Genomic DNA, 15790 nt, shown 5'->3' with positions numbered 1-15790 from the left:
GGGTGGCTCAGTCGGTTGAGCGACCGACTTCGGCTAAGGTCAGGATCTCACGGTCTGTGAGTTCGAGCCCCGCGTCAGGCTCTGTGCTGACAGCTCGGAGCCTGGAGCCTGCTTCTGATTCTGTGTCTCCCTCTCTCTCTGCCCCTCCACTGCTCATGCTGTATCTCTCTCTCAAAAGTAAATATTAAAAAATTAAAAAAAAAAAAAAAAAGAAATTATTTCCAATACATCCAGTCTGCCCCACAGCAGACTAGTCTCCCTCCCGGTTGAGGCTACTACGGTGCCATGCTAACGGGGACCGCTCAGTACGGAGACATTGGGAAGAAATCAAAGGCCTGCGTGTCCTGGCCAGCCCATCTCTCCTATAGTTCTGTCCTAGCCCCCCAGGTTACTTTACAAGCTCCCCATCAGACCTCTCAACATAACCTATGCCAACCTCTGTCTCTTCACCTCGCAGAGTGCTCCACGGTTCCCGTTCTGTCTTCCCCACCATGAGCAGCTTTTACCTCAGAGGAGGGCATGTGTCCTAACGTCCTAAACGGAGCCAAAAACAGAATGTCTGTTGTGATGCATAGATGGAGGAAGGGAGGGAAGAAGGGAAGAAGGAATAAATAGCGCAGGTGGACGGAAATACAGATGGTTGCTTCTTTGTGCGAAAATACTATGAAAATCATTCCACCAAATATTTTTGTGGATAACTCCTGCAAGTCAGGATTATTCCTCAGCCGTGGGGACAGTCCACATTTGTATGCAGCTTAAGATTTATGTAACAAAAACATGTTTCTTCATGCTCAGATAATAATTTGATCTGAAGTCATTTATTTGAAAAATGGGAGGAGGAGAGGAACCAAAAATATTTTTTATTCATATTATTATTCTCTTTCCTGAGAGGTCTATGAACCTTGGGATTTTCTACAAAGCAATCTTAACACCTGGATTAGCTTGAGCTTAATCAATCATCCTTCATGGATGAACATAAAAATTCAAAGGTAGCCCAACTCTCCACCATAACGTCAGCAGGTTAGAGCTTGCCTCCAGAGCTCTTGGGCACCCGGACTCTGTATGGGATGCGAGCTGCCCGCAAGATCTGGCACAGCTGCCCAGGAGACAGATCCAATATTCTGTGATGACCCAATCTCTCAAGAGATCAAGGATGGACACGTGTTAAGTGGGGAGGGGGAGCAGAACCAACCAGATTCAGGTGCACAAGTAGCCGAAAACACCCCTAAGAGTCAGCCCTCTGTTTCTGCTCCATACTGGCTTGGAGGCGGCCTCACTTAAGCCTTCCAGCCTCCATCCACAGGGAGGCTGATTTCCCCTCTCCCCAGGGCAAAGCCCAAACCATCAGCACCCTACACATGGCCTTTGTTTGTTTCTTTCCGTATCCAGGGAGTAGTGACAGCTGTACCAAAGACGGTGGCATTTTGGGCTGGGACTCTGCTCCGGAACAGGCAAAGAAAGAAGCCATCTGCTGGTGGAGGCAGTGAGGGTGGCCTGGTGGAATGAAGGGGCCTACAGGGGCTTGATCAACGGTCTGCCATTGTCATCAAGGGCCATGGGAGCACTGAGACCCGGGTCCCCAGTAACTGCCCTGACATCCTTTGAACAAAGTCCAGTTTGTTTACCCACGCGGAAGGTGGCAACAGTCCGCAGGCTCTGGACGTGAAGAGAAGAATACTGGCTCCAACGTGAACCTGCCAAGAGTTTAAGAAGCAACACTGGTCTAGGAAATGCCGGCAGAATAAAGAAGCATCATGAACCAGAACTGCCAACACGGCTTGAGAGACTCTCCCTGTCCCTTCTTTTATGGATCATGTGCCTTTATGCTAAAGACATGAGAGACCACGGTTTTTTAAGAGAAATGAGGCAAGGGACCCAGCTTCCCACTGAATGTCTGCGATAATCAGCTCCAACAGGCGCCAACCCCCGCCTGGCACCGCTCACTTTTCCCTGCACATCACGATTCACCCGTGCTGCACAAATGATCATGCATTTACAGACGGCAGGGACTTTCCAGCCAGGAGGGAAAATTTCACCTAATTAAATAAAAACAAAATAGAAAACCCAAGCCTTTAACCAGTGCCAATTTGAAGGCCGACGACTGATCTTCTGTGGACCTTGATAGCCAGGAATGCCAATCAAGATGATTTTTTTCCCTAAAATCTTTTAAAGCGATCCTGTGTGTCCCCGACTGCAAAGAACTCCTTAAAACTCGGGGTGGGGGGGCGGGGAACTGCAAAGAAAAATGGATACAGTAAATGACCGAGCGTGTCATGAAACATAAGATGGCTAATAGACGAACAGAGAGTGCACAGCCTCAAGGGCAGGTAAAGAAATACTAGTAGATATGCCAATTTTTTAAAGTAATCTGATCAGCAAGAGCTAAAACGTGGATAATGCTGAGAGCTGGCATAGATATGAGGACAGTGGGACTGTCATACTACTGGTGAGAATGTAAAAACCCTCCTGAGGCCACCTGGCAGTAGCCAGCACTATTTACGGAGTGTACCTCTGGATTCCATTTCTAGGAACCCATCCTTAGGAATATATAAACACATAGAGAAACACAAAAGGCGTCCCCCCCCCCCCCGCCACATACTTACTTGTAGAGCTTAAAACTTAAAAGAACTTAAATGTCACCCAAGAGGGAGATGGGTAAACGTGATATGGCATATCCATGCTAGAACACAGCAGCACATAGGAAGAACACCTACCACAGAGTTAGGGGGGTAGTAAATTACAAAACGGTATGTGTAACATAAGCCTTTCTTGTTTATCTCTAGAGATATATGTGATAATATATAGGCACCTGTATTTACATTCACATCTACAAGGTCCTAGAACATACACTCCAAGGGAAGAAACTGAAAGGTCTGTTAAAAAAAAAATATATGGGCATATTCTGGGGCACCTGGGCGGTTCAGTCGGTTAAGCATCTGACTTCGGCTCAGGTCATGATCTCGCAGTCGGTGGGTTCGAGCCCCATGTCGGGCTCTGTGCTGACAGCTCAGCGCCTGAAGCCTGCTTTGGATTCTGTGTCTCCCTCTCTCCCTCTCTGCCCCTCCCCCGCTCATGCTCGCTCGCTCTCTCTCTCTCTCTCTCAAAAATAAATAAACATTTAAAAAATTAAAAAAAAATTTTTAAAACATGGGCATATTCTTATTGGCATCTTTTCTTGAAACGAATTCCTTAAAATAACACCATGGCAGGGGCACCTGGGTGGCTCAGTCAGTCGAGCATCCGACTTTGGCTCAGGTCATGATCTCAAAGTTCATGAGTTTCAGCCCCACATCGGGCTCACTGCTATCAGCGCAGAGGCCGCTTCAGATCCTCGGTCCCTCCTCTCTCTGCCCCTCCCCTGCTCACGCTCTCTCTCTCAAAAGTAAATAAAACATTTAAAAATATATATCACCATGGTAAATGTGCCTGAAGAACTTACAAGAGTAACCAAGATGATATGGGGGAGGGACTGCAGTGCATTGTTAGTTATTAAGTCAGACACACACACACACACACACACACACACACACACACACACACACACACACTAGCTCCTGTAACCTTAAGAAGCAAACCCAAAAGAAAAAGGTCATCCCATTTACCAATTTATAACATACAAAAGAGACAAAGCATTCCTTGAAACTTCAGAGAAGCAAGTTGGGTGAGAGCCCTTTTACATAATTATGAAACTAAAAGCCCCAAACATTGGCCCAAACTAAAATGAATGAATGAACGAACGAATGAACGAAAGAATAGGGAATCATTTGGAGAAACCTACGGATTGCTTTCTTAATGAGTTACTCTGGGAAATTACCCAAGGGCTTTATTCCCTTTGATTCAGTTTTCCAACACAAACCCACCCCACAGGAGAGCTGCTGAGCCACCTTCCCCCAGCCACACGTTGCCCTTTCCTCCCACACCAGGGGCCCCATGGTAGGTCGGTCGCTGGCCTGCGTGCCAGTCCTCCGAGCTCTGACTCGGATTCAAGGGATACAAATTAATCTGTCGTCTGTGAGGAATGCAGCGTGTCTCTCCAAGGCGAGCTTGTGCTCAATGTGAGCCCACAATTATAGCTCGCTCGGGACTCCCGCTTCCCGCTACTGGACCTTCCAGGTGGCTTGAGGCCACACTTTCTGCTGGAAGACAGAAGAGCTCATCCAAGGGCGCCTGCAGCAGGAGAGCCAGACCCAGGAGCCCAAGGCTGGCGGGATGTCTGTTCGCCAAGGATCCGGAGTTGTCCTCCCAACCCAAGTGGGTGGAGGGTCGTCCCACAACCCGCCTCCTTGGAAAGGGGACGGAAATCAGATGTTTTTAACAGTGAGCAGAAAGGAGCCAGACGCTCTTAGTCTTGCCGGCGCAAAACCGGGCGAAAGTAATCTATGATGTTGGAAGTCAAGAAGAGGCGTGGGAGGACCAGGCGGCGATGCGGTGGGGGTCCTGGGGGTGTTGGCGATGCTCTATTTCCTGACCTGAGAGCACTGACTCCCCGTGTGATTACTTTATGCAAATTCACGGAGCTCCCCACTTAACATCTGTGCACTTTTCAGTACGCATGTTAAATTTCGATAAAAAGGTTACTTAAATAATAAAAGAAAACCTTTCTAGTGGGAAGCTAGCTCACAGGCACTGACTGCCTCTGTCCATTACGGGTTGACTCCCTCCTTTCTTTCCTGCAGCCCCAGCCACAAACAAATGTACTGGTCAAAGTCACGCCAAGTCCAATAGTCCCCAGTGCCACGATGTGGTGACGGGCAGGGGACTGGCGGTGTGAGCAGTGGGGCATGGAATGTCCAGCATTTATTTTTAATTGATTTGCTCATTTTCTCCTACTATCAAAACAGTCCCACTCCTTTCCTCCAATGCCCAAAATGGCAGCAGCCCCACCCGGATAAACCCCAAGCATGCAAACTTCTCAGGCCTGGCACAAGGCTCTGTGGTCCTGTCTACTAACCCCATTTGAAGAATGAGCCTCCAGGAAGCATCCAGAAAGTCTGCCTGGCTACTCCAGCTCTCAATCCAAAAAGAGTCTGAAGCAGGGTGTGGCTCTCCTCCTGTAAGTCAATACTATCTCCAGTTACCTCTGCCCTCACTCCCCAAAACCCCCTGGGTTATTCGTGGATTATCAGCGATACTTGGGGTCTCAATGAACTTCTCCAGGTGGTCAGTTTGGGGGTCCCCCCTCTTTTGTTTTGTCTTTTGACGAAAAGGACTATAGAAAACTAGAGGGAGAGAAAAGGGATCCAGAATGATTTACATTCGACGAACCCACAAATTGGGCAACTGAATGCTGGTCTCTGCGTGAGGCCAAGTGAGAAGTCTGAGCCTGGCTTTCTTTCTCTCTCTCTCTCTCCCTCCCTCCCTCCGACCCTCCCTCCCTTGCTACAATCACCCTTTCAAAAAGACACCTGCCAAGTCACCACCACTGCCCAGATGTTCAGGGAGAAAAGCCTCAGCTCAAGCAAAGTACAGCTGGTTGTCGCTCACAGCAAGGTGACTGTCACCTCTGGAGGGCATAGCAGGGAAGCAAGGAGCGGGCGAGGACCACCACCGCAGCCAAGGGCAGTCTCTGATTTGAAGACACTACTGGGGTACCAGCCCATATGCCTGCATATTGCATCCTTCCAGCAACTTGGACTTGTCTGGCATGACTGGGACCCTCATTTTATGTGATGCTGCTACCGCATTTTCATTCAAGGCCAGCTTGGTTAATACCCTACATTGTGTTCCCCACACAGATACATTACGTTTCTGTCCACCACCCCTCTGTCTGTCTGTCTGTCTGTCTGTCTGTCTCTCTCTCTCTCTCTCTCTCTCAGATCAAACAGCTTCTGTTCAAACTTTGGCCAGGAGAACTCAATCTCCCGACACCTCCCGCATCCCAGGAAAAATCCCAAACTTGTGTAAACACAGAAAGACCGGCTCAAAGCTCAGCCTGGGAACGAGGCGGGTGGTCAGGTGGGCAAGGGACACCTCAGGCTGCGCTCACCGGGCCCAAGAATCACAGACCCACAGTTGAGAGCAGCAACCACAGATCCAAAAATCACACAGGAAAGCCTGAAAAAGAAAGAACCAACTGAAGACTTAAAAAAAAAAAAAAAAAAAAAAAAAGGTTTCTTTATTAAAGCAGGGGAAAGGGAGGGTGCTAGCAAAGCCGGACTTGATCAACTGTCTTCTGGTGCCTTCTAGATCCTAGCACACAGCACATAAACACGAGGAGCTGGGCCATGGACCGTCCAGCCTCAGGGGTGTCAGCAAAGCTGGTCAGTGAGAGGCAGGAACCACCACCCCAACTCCTCAACAGAAGGGAAAGCCTCGAACACACTCCCTTGGGGGTTACAAGCACCTGTGAGGAGGAGAGAAGGGAATCGACTCCATAAAACACCATCCAAAGGAAAAGATGCCCATCCTTCAAAGTCCCCGTCATAAGCAAGCTGCCAAGAGGCTGAGGGGCCCTGCTAGCAAGCACATACTTTCAGGAAAACGTCTGCTTTAACCAGACTCCTGTGCATCAGGCGCTGTCCTCACTTTTTTTTTTAAGTTTATTTATTTACTTTGAGAGAGAAAGTAGTGACCAAGCAGTGGAGGGGCAGAGAGAAAGGGAGAGAGAGAATCCCAAGCAGGCTCTGCACTGCCAGTGTAGAGCCAGACCTGGGGCTCAAACCCACAAACCGCGAGATCATGACCTGAGCTGAAACCAAGAGTCAGGTGCTTAACCAAATGAGCCACCCATGGGCCCCTATCCTCGGTACTTCTTAAAGAACAAGAGACAAGAAAGCCCAGGAACAAGACAAGTTATTTCTCAAAATTCCATACAAATAAACAAGAACAGCATTTCTAGCCCTACATATACCAAATATAATCAACGATGGGCAAGCCAATTTATACACAGCAGATCTTTTTATGGTTCAGAATTAACAAGTAACTTCAGAATTTATAAGGGAGAAACAGGATTTCAAACGTTCCATGAATTTCCATTCTCTGCTCCCCAAGCACCACAGTTTGTTTGTTCCTACCTTTTCCGTCCAGTTTTTTCCAGTTTCAAAAATTCCCAGACATTCACATGTTTGATAGAGACAGAGTACTCAGAATTCCTAACCTCCAATTACTTAGAATATAGATGGGAGGAAATCTAAATGTGCTGATTAAAATCAACAGGAAGAAACCACCTTCAAGGACAGTAGCAACAAAAAAAGCAATTTCAGACATTTCAAGTTAAAAATGGCTCTGACTCTCTCCACTGTCTTCAACCACAGATAAGCAGACCATGATCACTCACTAACAAGTGCTGGTGACAGGCCACCCTTCTCTTAGAAATAATCCCTACATTACGTCATACCCACTATGTGTTGGAGCCTGTGCTGGTGTTTCATGCATGTTATTCAATCCACACTGCATCCCTACTGACTAGATTTTATGCCCATTTTACAGATGGAAAAACCGAGGTTCAAGAGGACAAAACAGTCAGTGAGCACTGGGATGCAGATCAAGGTCCATCTGGCTTCCCAAAACACTCCTCCCTCCACCACCGTCGTGTTCCCACGACAGCACAAACGGACCACCTTTCAAAGTCACAAATCGAGTGTTATTGGAATAGCGGGACTCTGACGCACAAATCCTAACAATTATGTACCCGAAGTGTGGGAGACCCATCCAATCCGAAACTGGGCAACTGCTGCGTTCCCACTGCCAAACCACTTGAGCTAACGTTCTCTTGGACAATGACAGTGTGCCACTGCACTGGGTCCACGAAACAAGATCCTTATATTTAAATCGACCCATTACCTCCGCGTGCTCTGTTTTGTGGTAAGCATTCATTCAATGACCCAGAAAGAACTGACTGAGCACCTGATGTCCTTCAGATTATGACAAATACAAGATCTGAGCACTTTCAAAGCCTACAGTTTGACCAGAAGAGAGGAATATGCACCTACATGGCTATAATTATAAAACCTGAGGTCATAAATGCCATCAAAAAGGAGTACAAAATGGGATATAGGAATCACTAAGGAGGGAAAAATTTCTTTCAGGGAAGTATCATGGAATGCTTCACAGCACAGTTTTCAACCAGGCTGGCTTTGCAGGGTGAGTAAGATGTAGACTTGCATTCTAGATAAAATGTTAAGCTAAGCAGGAGCATCTGGGTGGCTCAGTTGGTTAAGCATCCGACTTAGCTCAGGTCATGATCTCACAGTTCGTGGGTTCGAGCCCCGTATCGGGCTCTGTGCTGACAGCTCAGAGCCTGGAGCCTGCTTCGGATTCTGTGTCTCCCTCTCTCTCTGACCGTCCCCTGTTCATGCTCTGTCTCTCTCTGTCTCAAAAATAAATAAATGTTAAAAAAAAAAAAAAGTTAAGCTAAGCAGAGGCAGGAAAACATTAACGAAGAGAACAAGGGACAGAAGGCTGAGAAAAGCTTTAAAAGCCAGGCTGTGGAGTGTAGACTTCACTTTGCCAACAATGAGAAACCAGCAGCAACAGTTTTTTGGTTTTTGTTTTGAACTATCATTGAGTAATCTCTCTATCCAAGGTGGGGCTGGAACTCACCACCCCAAGATCACAAGCCTCATGCTCTACTGATGAGCCAGCCAGGCGCTCCAAGAGCAACAGTTCTTGAGCAGAGGAGTGACATGGACCGAGTAATAAATACTTCGTGTAGGTTAACCTGGTGGCTCTACCTAAACAGACACCGGGCTAGGGGAGTAGTAAGAAAATGCAGCTGGGAAGCTACTGGAAATTTGTAGGCATCTAGCTGTGAATCAAAGAGTTGGGCCTTACTCTGCTAACTCCAATATACAGTCCACCTTCTAACAAGAAATATCACGAAAGGCTGGTCAAAGTTAAATAAATAAATACATCGAGTCTCTTGGACTATTTGCTGAAGGAGGAGACAACCCAAGTCATCAATCTTTGGCTTTAGAAAACAGCAGATGGTAGTTTTGGCAGCTGATCTGCTGTCCTAGTTATATGTTTTGCTCAGGCTAATGGTGCACTTTGTTTGCATTTCCTCAGCCTGCACCACTGGCGCATGGGGCAGGCAATCCCAAAATGTAATAAGCAGTAATGGACGTTACACTGGGCTTCAAATTTGAGCATTTGGATAACCCGGACACAAACACACCCAAGTACAAGACATGCTTCAAACTCCTATGCTGGTGGAATGTTCGGTGCACCCTGGACACAATTCTGACCAGTGTCCTTCATGTCTGCAAAACCTCAAAGGCAACAAACGCAGAAAAGGGGGGGGGGGGAGGCAAGGAGGAGACTCAGACAGTAACAGGCGGCTAGGTGGGCAGAGCTGGAAAATTCCTCCTACTGGTTGCTAATTTCAGGGAAATAACTGCTTCTTAAGACAAATCAAATAAGCTTCTCGAAACTGTGTTTCCCTAGACCTGCCTTTCGATGTGCTCCTTTCCGCAATAATAATAATAAAAGAAGCGTGTGCAGGAGATGGAGTGACTCATAGCATTTTCTGCGTGGATTACATTTCTGCTACGTTCCGTAAGCAAACCAATAACGGAACAAATCCATTTGCATTTGAGCAGGCACCAAACCGGCTCATAAGGATACACTCAGGTGTTATAATGGGGGCGGGAGATCCGTTCTTTCCAAAGAGCTCCATTTCATCCTCCGATCCACCTTAACCCCTTCTGACAGAACCCTTTGGCAGGGGGCAGAATCCATCTCTGTTCTAACGGAAACTGATTTTTCAGGTAGGGGAGTGAAAACTGCCTACACTTTCCTCTTCGCCTTCACTTCAGCCAAGTGACCACGAAAGTCCACACCAAATCCCGCAAAAAGAATTCATCATAGGGCTTGCTGAGCAGGACTGTTCCCAAGCCGGGGGGACTTAAACTGTGGTCTGGAAACATTTGATTTGAATTAAAAGAAAAGGTCAGTCTCAGAGCAGAAAGGGGATGTGGATCCTGGGATGTGATGCCAAGACACAGAAATGAGCTCTCCAGGGAAGTTCCAGGAAGAAAAAGGTGGAAAGGCATGTGGGAAAAGCACGGGCGTTAGAACGGTGCGAGATCCGTTTCACTGGGCACCAGGAAGGAGGAGGAAAGCGGAGGTGTGTGCTTAGGCGTCGATCTCAGACTTCTGGAGAAGGCAGAAACAAATACAACGGAAGGAGATATCTGGCACAGCCCCATGAGGAGAGAAATGGACCGGTGAGAGAATGGTCGATTGACAGAAATAAAATCACCACATCCAGTACTTTCATAATCAAAGTGGTAAGAAACCGCTGTCATCTCCATAGTTGTAGTTCTGCTGTAAAAACATGTTTTTAAAAACAAGGCCTCGGTGGACACAGGAGTCCAAGCTGGAAAGCCTACAAGGAAAATAAAGCAGTACTTCTGCGCCCAGCACGGTCTCCCGCGGAAGCGCAATGAGTGAGAAGGGATTCATTTCTTACAAAGACGAAGCAAAGGCTTCAATGCTCTGGAACATGTTTATTAATATTGAGCCAGTTAAACCCAGGCCTTTCCCAGCTGCAGGCCACCAGCCCATAAATGTTTAGGAGCAGACCCGGGCACACACGTGCACACCCACCAGACACGAGCGCCACATGCATGCGTGTGCACACACGGAACATATTCACCCCACATTTCTCACCCCACCGGGTGGGGGGACCCACAGAATTGTCCGTGTATGTGCAAACCCAATCTCGCAGTAAGAGCGTGCAAAGTTCCCGTTCCTGAGCTCAACCAGCTCCTGGGGGAAAGAATCTCTCTCTCTCCAGCTTCTACATTCCTCCTTATACTTTTCAAGCCCTGAGGAGGTCCCAAGGTCAAACGGGAATCCCACGCTCTTCAGAGATGAGCCCTGGAATCGGGATGAGGGAGGCTTTTCTTTAGCAACAAGCCCACTCCCATCGACAGCACCAAATAGCGCCAACCCACATTTTCAGACCTCAGGGTGTATCCACAAATGGCTTTTTGAAAGAATAAAGATTCCACCCAATTTGTCTACCCAAGTCTGCCTTGCCTGTGTAGCCAAGCGTTCTTTACAACTGATAAATGATATGCCCTCCCCAAATATAAATGGCACTGATGATAATTACCATTTATTGAGTGTTCTCCATGTGCCAGATGCCTTTACAAACATCTAATATTTATAACAGCTTTAATCAAAGGAATCATTAGCTCCATTCCACAAATGCGGAAAGGCTGCTCAGGGAGGTTAAATATCTGCCCAAGGTCACATGAAGTAATTGAGGATCTGGGCTTTATACCAGGGCTGAGTCTGCCTACAATTCATTTTGTCTTCTGCCGGACTCTTTCATCCGGCCACAAAAACATAACCACGGGAAAACCCAGCCGGCTCACGCCCTCCTCCTAGCACCCCACAGAACAAGAAGCCTGCACGTCAGCCTAGAAGATTCTCCTGCAAGTCTTCCCAAAAAAGAAAATTTACGAGGGTTTTACAAAAATCACTGGTCTGCAGAGGCTGCAAAGTGACTTCCAGTTTTAAGAACTAACAAGAATCTCCCCAGAGCCGATTATTAGGGCTGATACAGCTCATAAAACAGACCATAAAACCATTTCTGTTATATTAGTTTTGTGTTTTTCTTTTCCAGAGGCCCGTGGCGTGGCAGGGGGGGGGGTTGCGGGGGGGGGGGGGGCTCCTGAGGAAAGGCCTTCCCACGGCCTATGGTCCGCCCACACCCACAGAAGCCCAAAGACTTGTCTTAGACTCTTCCCTTCCTCGCCCTCATCAGAGCCTCTCAAGCTGGTACAAAGGAAAACATCATTAACCAGCCTCCTGTACCTGAGGGTGATCTCAGATGGGTCCCAGGAGCCGGTTCTAATTTACTTAAATGATTGAGATCTCCAGTTACTCAATCCTGCAACACCAGCCAGCAGATATAATTGCAAAGCAGGTAGGCTAGACTCACCAATCTGCCGATTTGGTGCCAGCTAACGTTGCAAATTACAGGGTATAAATTTAGCAGGGTGGGTCTTGACACACATTCCTGCAAATTACACGTTCCGTCTCTAGTAGAAAGTGCATTAATTACTCTGGGTGCATGCACTACTTCCGCTTACTGGGGGCTTTCGGGACAGCTTGAGAGCAACTCCGAGCAATCTACGAAGATTAAAGCATAAATAAGTAATGCCTGCCGGGGAGGTGAGACTTTTCCAAAGCTCTTGGAATCGGAATTGTTAACTTTCTCCCTGCAGATTGAGAGGGAGTGACTGAAGCCCACTGTGTGGAGCTGAAAATGGACTGACCCGAAACAAGACACAAATAGGGGGCCCATAGGGCTGAAAACTGAGCAGCGTGGTGATTTAAGAGCAGCGGCTTCGTTCTGCTTGCAACACAAGGGCTGCTTTTCCTGCAAGGAGAACAGGCATCAGGTGCAACAGGGCCGATACAGCCAGAAGTGAGGTCTGGATCCGCGGGCGTGAGCCCATCGGATTTCACCCCGTGTAACAGAGCACTGCCTATGTGCCAGGCACTGAACAGAGTACACAAAACCTGCATTTTCACTGATCCCAGCCACACGGGGCAGGAAGGAACTACTGCCAACTTTACAGAGGAGGCAAAGTTGGCTTTCCTTTACAGAGGTTTGGAAAGTTAAATACCTTGCCCAAGGTGACATAATCAGAGAGTAGTGGAACCAGGACTGTGTGACCCTCCAACTCATGCTCTTCAACCCAACAGCCACCGCAGATGCTCATCGGGACTCTGGGGAGAAGGAGAAAACACCACCCAGTCATTCAGTGCCTCCCACGTCCTGGCCACAGAGCTCGCTGTCTCCACGGTGGCTGTTCCACTTAATTCTCAGAACAACTCTGGGGGGTGTCCCCTTCCCTCGACTTGCACCCATGAGAAACCAAGGCCGGGAAAAGTCAAGATCATCCAGCTCATAAGTAGCAGAGCCAAAAATTTAACCCCTCTACATAGCTCCTAAATTCAAGACTTTTCCCTCTAACCTAAGATCCTCATCTGTGAGTTCACCATAAACCTGATAACGATGCAGCCTACGTGATTCAGGGAGAAAAAGGACCAAACTGCTGCAGCCAGAGGAAGAACATCAAATGGTACTGCCTGCCCACAAGGTCCCTGAGCCCACACTTCCAGCGGGAGGAGGAGTGAGCTGGCCGTTCTCAAGTCACAGCTGTAGTAGACACCCGTGGCTGGTTTTTGTTCAAGTTTGTTGGCATGCATGCATTTCTCCTTCTGCTTTATTAGAATGAGCTCTTTCTCGATGGCTACAATGCCACGGGGCTACAATCAAGGGTCCTCCGCTCTCCAGTCCAAAGGAAGGCAATGTGATCTGAGCTGAACTAAGATAATGGCTCCCTCCCTGGAGTGTGACTTCTCAGAAGAAGGGCAAAGGCGCTGAAAACAGCCCATTCCTTCCAAGAAGCCTGACAAAGAAGGACTCTTTTTACTGTAAAATGAAATCTCTCTGACACCACCTCGCTTGGAAAAAGCTCACGGGTCCCCTGACCGAAGGGATTTCACTGGAGCAGGGAAGCAAGGCTCAGAAAACACAGGTAGTGCTGGGGAAAAGCAACCCAGTAAGTTCCGTAAGATTCGTGTACAGTGTGCACTTACGGAGAAGGCGGGACCGAAGTCAGCGTGGCTGGCTTCCAGAGGGGACGCACTCACCCCTATGAGAGACACTGCCTGGACCCACCAGATAAGTTAAGATTTAAGGGCTTGACAAGAGTGACGTGTCACAGCCAGACCGCCGTCTTGTCGCAGTTAATATTGATAGGACATTTCCTCTTAGTAATCATCATTTGGTGGATTAATTAAACCTGGAATTCCTGAGCACTCAAGGTTATGACCTCAATCCTGACTCCAGGAAATTGCACATTCTTTGTCGTAATTGGAAATGTGTATGGCTTTACCTAACAAAAATGTGTATGGTAACCTAATAACACGTGCAAGATTACTTTCTACCAGAAGCCTAATGAGTAAAGCTGACACACTGGTATGCACAATGGCTGCCCTTACCTTAATAAACTTGTAGGATGACCGTGAGATTCGGGTGTATAAATACTACCTTATCGCTTAGGTGGTCCCTCTCTAATTCTTTTCTATAAAAAGTGGGAAGCAGTGGGGTTGGTGCACCACAGGGGCCCTTGACCCACCTAAAAAGGCAAAGATAAAAATCATTTCAAAGCCATTTATCTAGAGCCACAGTTCTGGACGCCTGGGGCCCTTTCTGTGAGCTGAGACTTAACCATCCTACAGCTAGGTGGCATTCTGGGGGGCCCTCCCCAGTCTGGATTGGGAAGACCCACTGTGACCCAGGGTGGGTGCTAAGACAAAGAGCCAAGAGGTTTAAAAAAGGGGGTGAGGGGGCAGCAGCAGATGATGCTAACTGAGGGCATCCATGGAGCTCAGTGAAACGACCTCACGTGCTCCTCTCTGGTCCAGGCAGTAGCACTAACAGAATAACACGGTACCAGCTATGACTCTCGTTGTTAACAGCATGAATGATAAGGATGACACAGGAAGACAGTGACAACATATGCACAAGGCAGGAAGCTCTGGGACCCTGCCCGTAGGACCTGGTCTAAGGCGCCTGTGTCTACTTGTGCCCATTCAATGCTGAGGGCCACAAATGGATGTGGAAATTCTGGGAATTGTTTTTAATCTACCAAAATGACTAGATGTGCACAAATAATAGCTACAAATATGCTATCCACGACGATGTTTAAAATAAACACAAACTTGGAAACAACACAAATGCCCAAAATTAGAGCAATAAATTATGGAACATCTATTGGACGGAATTCAATGCAGCCATTACAACAGGCTTAGAAGTACTGGGGGCAGGGCTGTGGAAGCATTCTCCCTCAAGGAAAGGCAGCCCAGTCAAGAGGGGCGCCGTGGGGTTCCAAACAATCAATTCTTGCTAGAATAACCATCCTGAGTTGGGAGGCAAATAACGAAGAAGCCTACTGTTTTCCTAATACAGACCACAGAAATGAAGCTGATAAGAATTATTCTGAACGATAGAGTTGGGGTAGAGAAGACTGAGGATACACTAAAATAGAAATGTTTTGGGGTGCCTGGGTGGCTCAGTTGGTTAAGCGTCCATCCAACTCTTGATTTCGGCTCAGGTCATGATCTTGCCATTCGTGAGATCAAGCCCCGCATCGGGCTCTGAGCTGACAGTGTGGAGCCTGCGTGGGATTCTCTCTCTCCCTCTCTGCCCCGCCCCCACTCACACATGTGCACTCTCTTTTCTCTCTCTCTCTCTAAGTAAATAAATGTTAAAAATATAAAAAATAAAATAGAAATGTTTTAATAAATAGAAAAATCTTCAGCACATTTAAGATGGAAACAGAAAGTATAAAAACTACATACGCACACACACACGTAAAGAAGGATATGCCAGTTTCTTTCTTTTTTTTTTTTTTTTTAATTTTTTTTTTTCAACGTTTATTTATTTTTGGGACAGAGAGAGACAGAGCATGAACGGGGGAGGGGCAGAGAGAGAGGGAGACACAGAATCGGAAACAGGCTCCAGGCTCTGAGCCATCAGCCCAGAGCCCGACGCGGGGCTCGAACCCACGGACCGCGAGATCGTGACCTGGCTGAAGTCGGACGCTTAACCGACTGCGCCACCCAGGCGCCCCTATGCCAGTTTCTTTCTGAACAGTAGGATTCACTGATGATTTTTATTTTCTTCGTTCCAGTTAACTGAATTTTCAGCAAGAAATAACAGGAACGATAGCAATAAAAGTTATTTTCCACAATCTTACTTCTTTTTTGTTCTTTTTTTGGAAGTCCCACTGAGATATTTTTCACAATTTTCATGGGGACA

At 47.5% G+C, this 15790-nt stretch overlaps 1 protein-coding gene across 6 annotated transcripts in view; it reads right to left on the bottom strand.

The window, feature by feature from the left end:
- LDLRAD3 (low density lipoprotein receptor class A domain containing 3) overlaps positions 1–15790 on the bottom strand; it is a 281064-nt gene that overhangs the window by 197837 nt on the left and 67437 nt on the right. Inside the window, exon 1 of one of the 6 annotated variants that reach the window (XM_047879088.1) lies at positions 12585–12693. The exons of the other annotated variants lie outside the window; for them this stretch is intronic. The gene's annotated coding sequence lies outside the window, so the exon portion shown is untranslated. Of the gene's footprint in view, positions 1–12584; positions 12694–15790 lie in introns of those variants that run through there. 6 annotated transcript variants of the gene reach the window in all.

The sequence above is a fragment of the Prionailurus viverrinus genome, chromosome D1 (genome assembly GCF_022837055.1).
Source record: "Prionailurus viverrinus isolate Anna chromosome D1, UM_Priviv_1.0, whole genome shotgun sequence".
NCBI lineage: Eukaryota > Metazoa > Chordata > Mammalia > Carnivora > Felidae > Prionailurus > Prionailurus viverrinus.
This window is presented reverse-complemented; position numbering and strand designations above follow the sequence as displayed.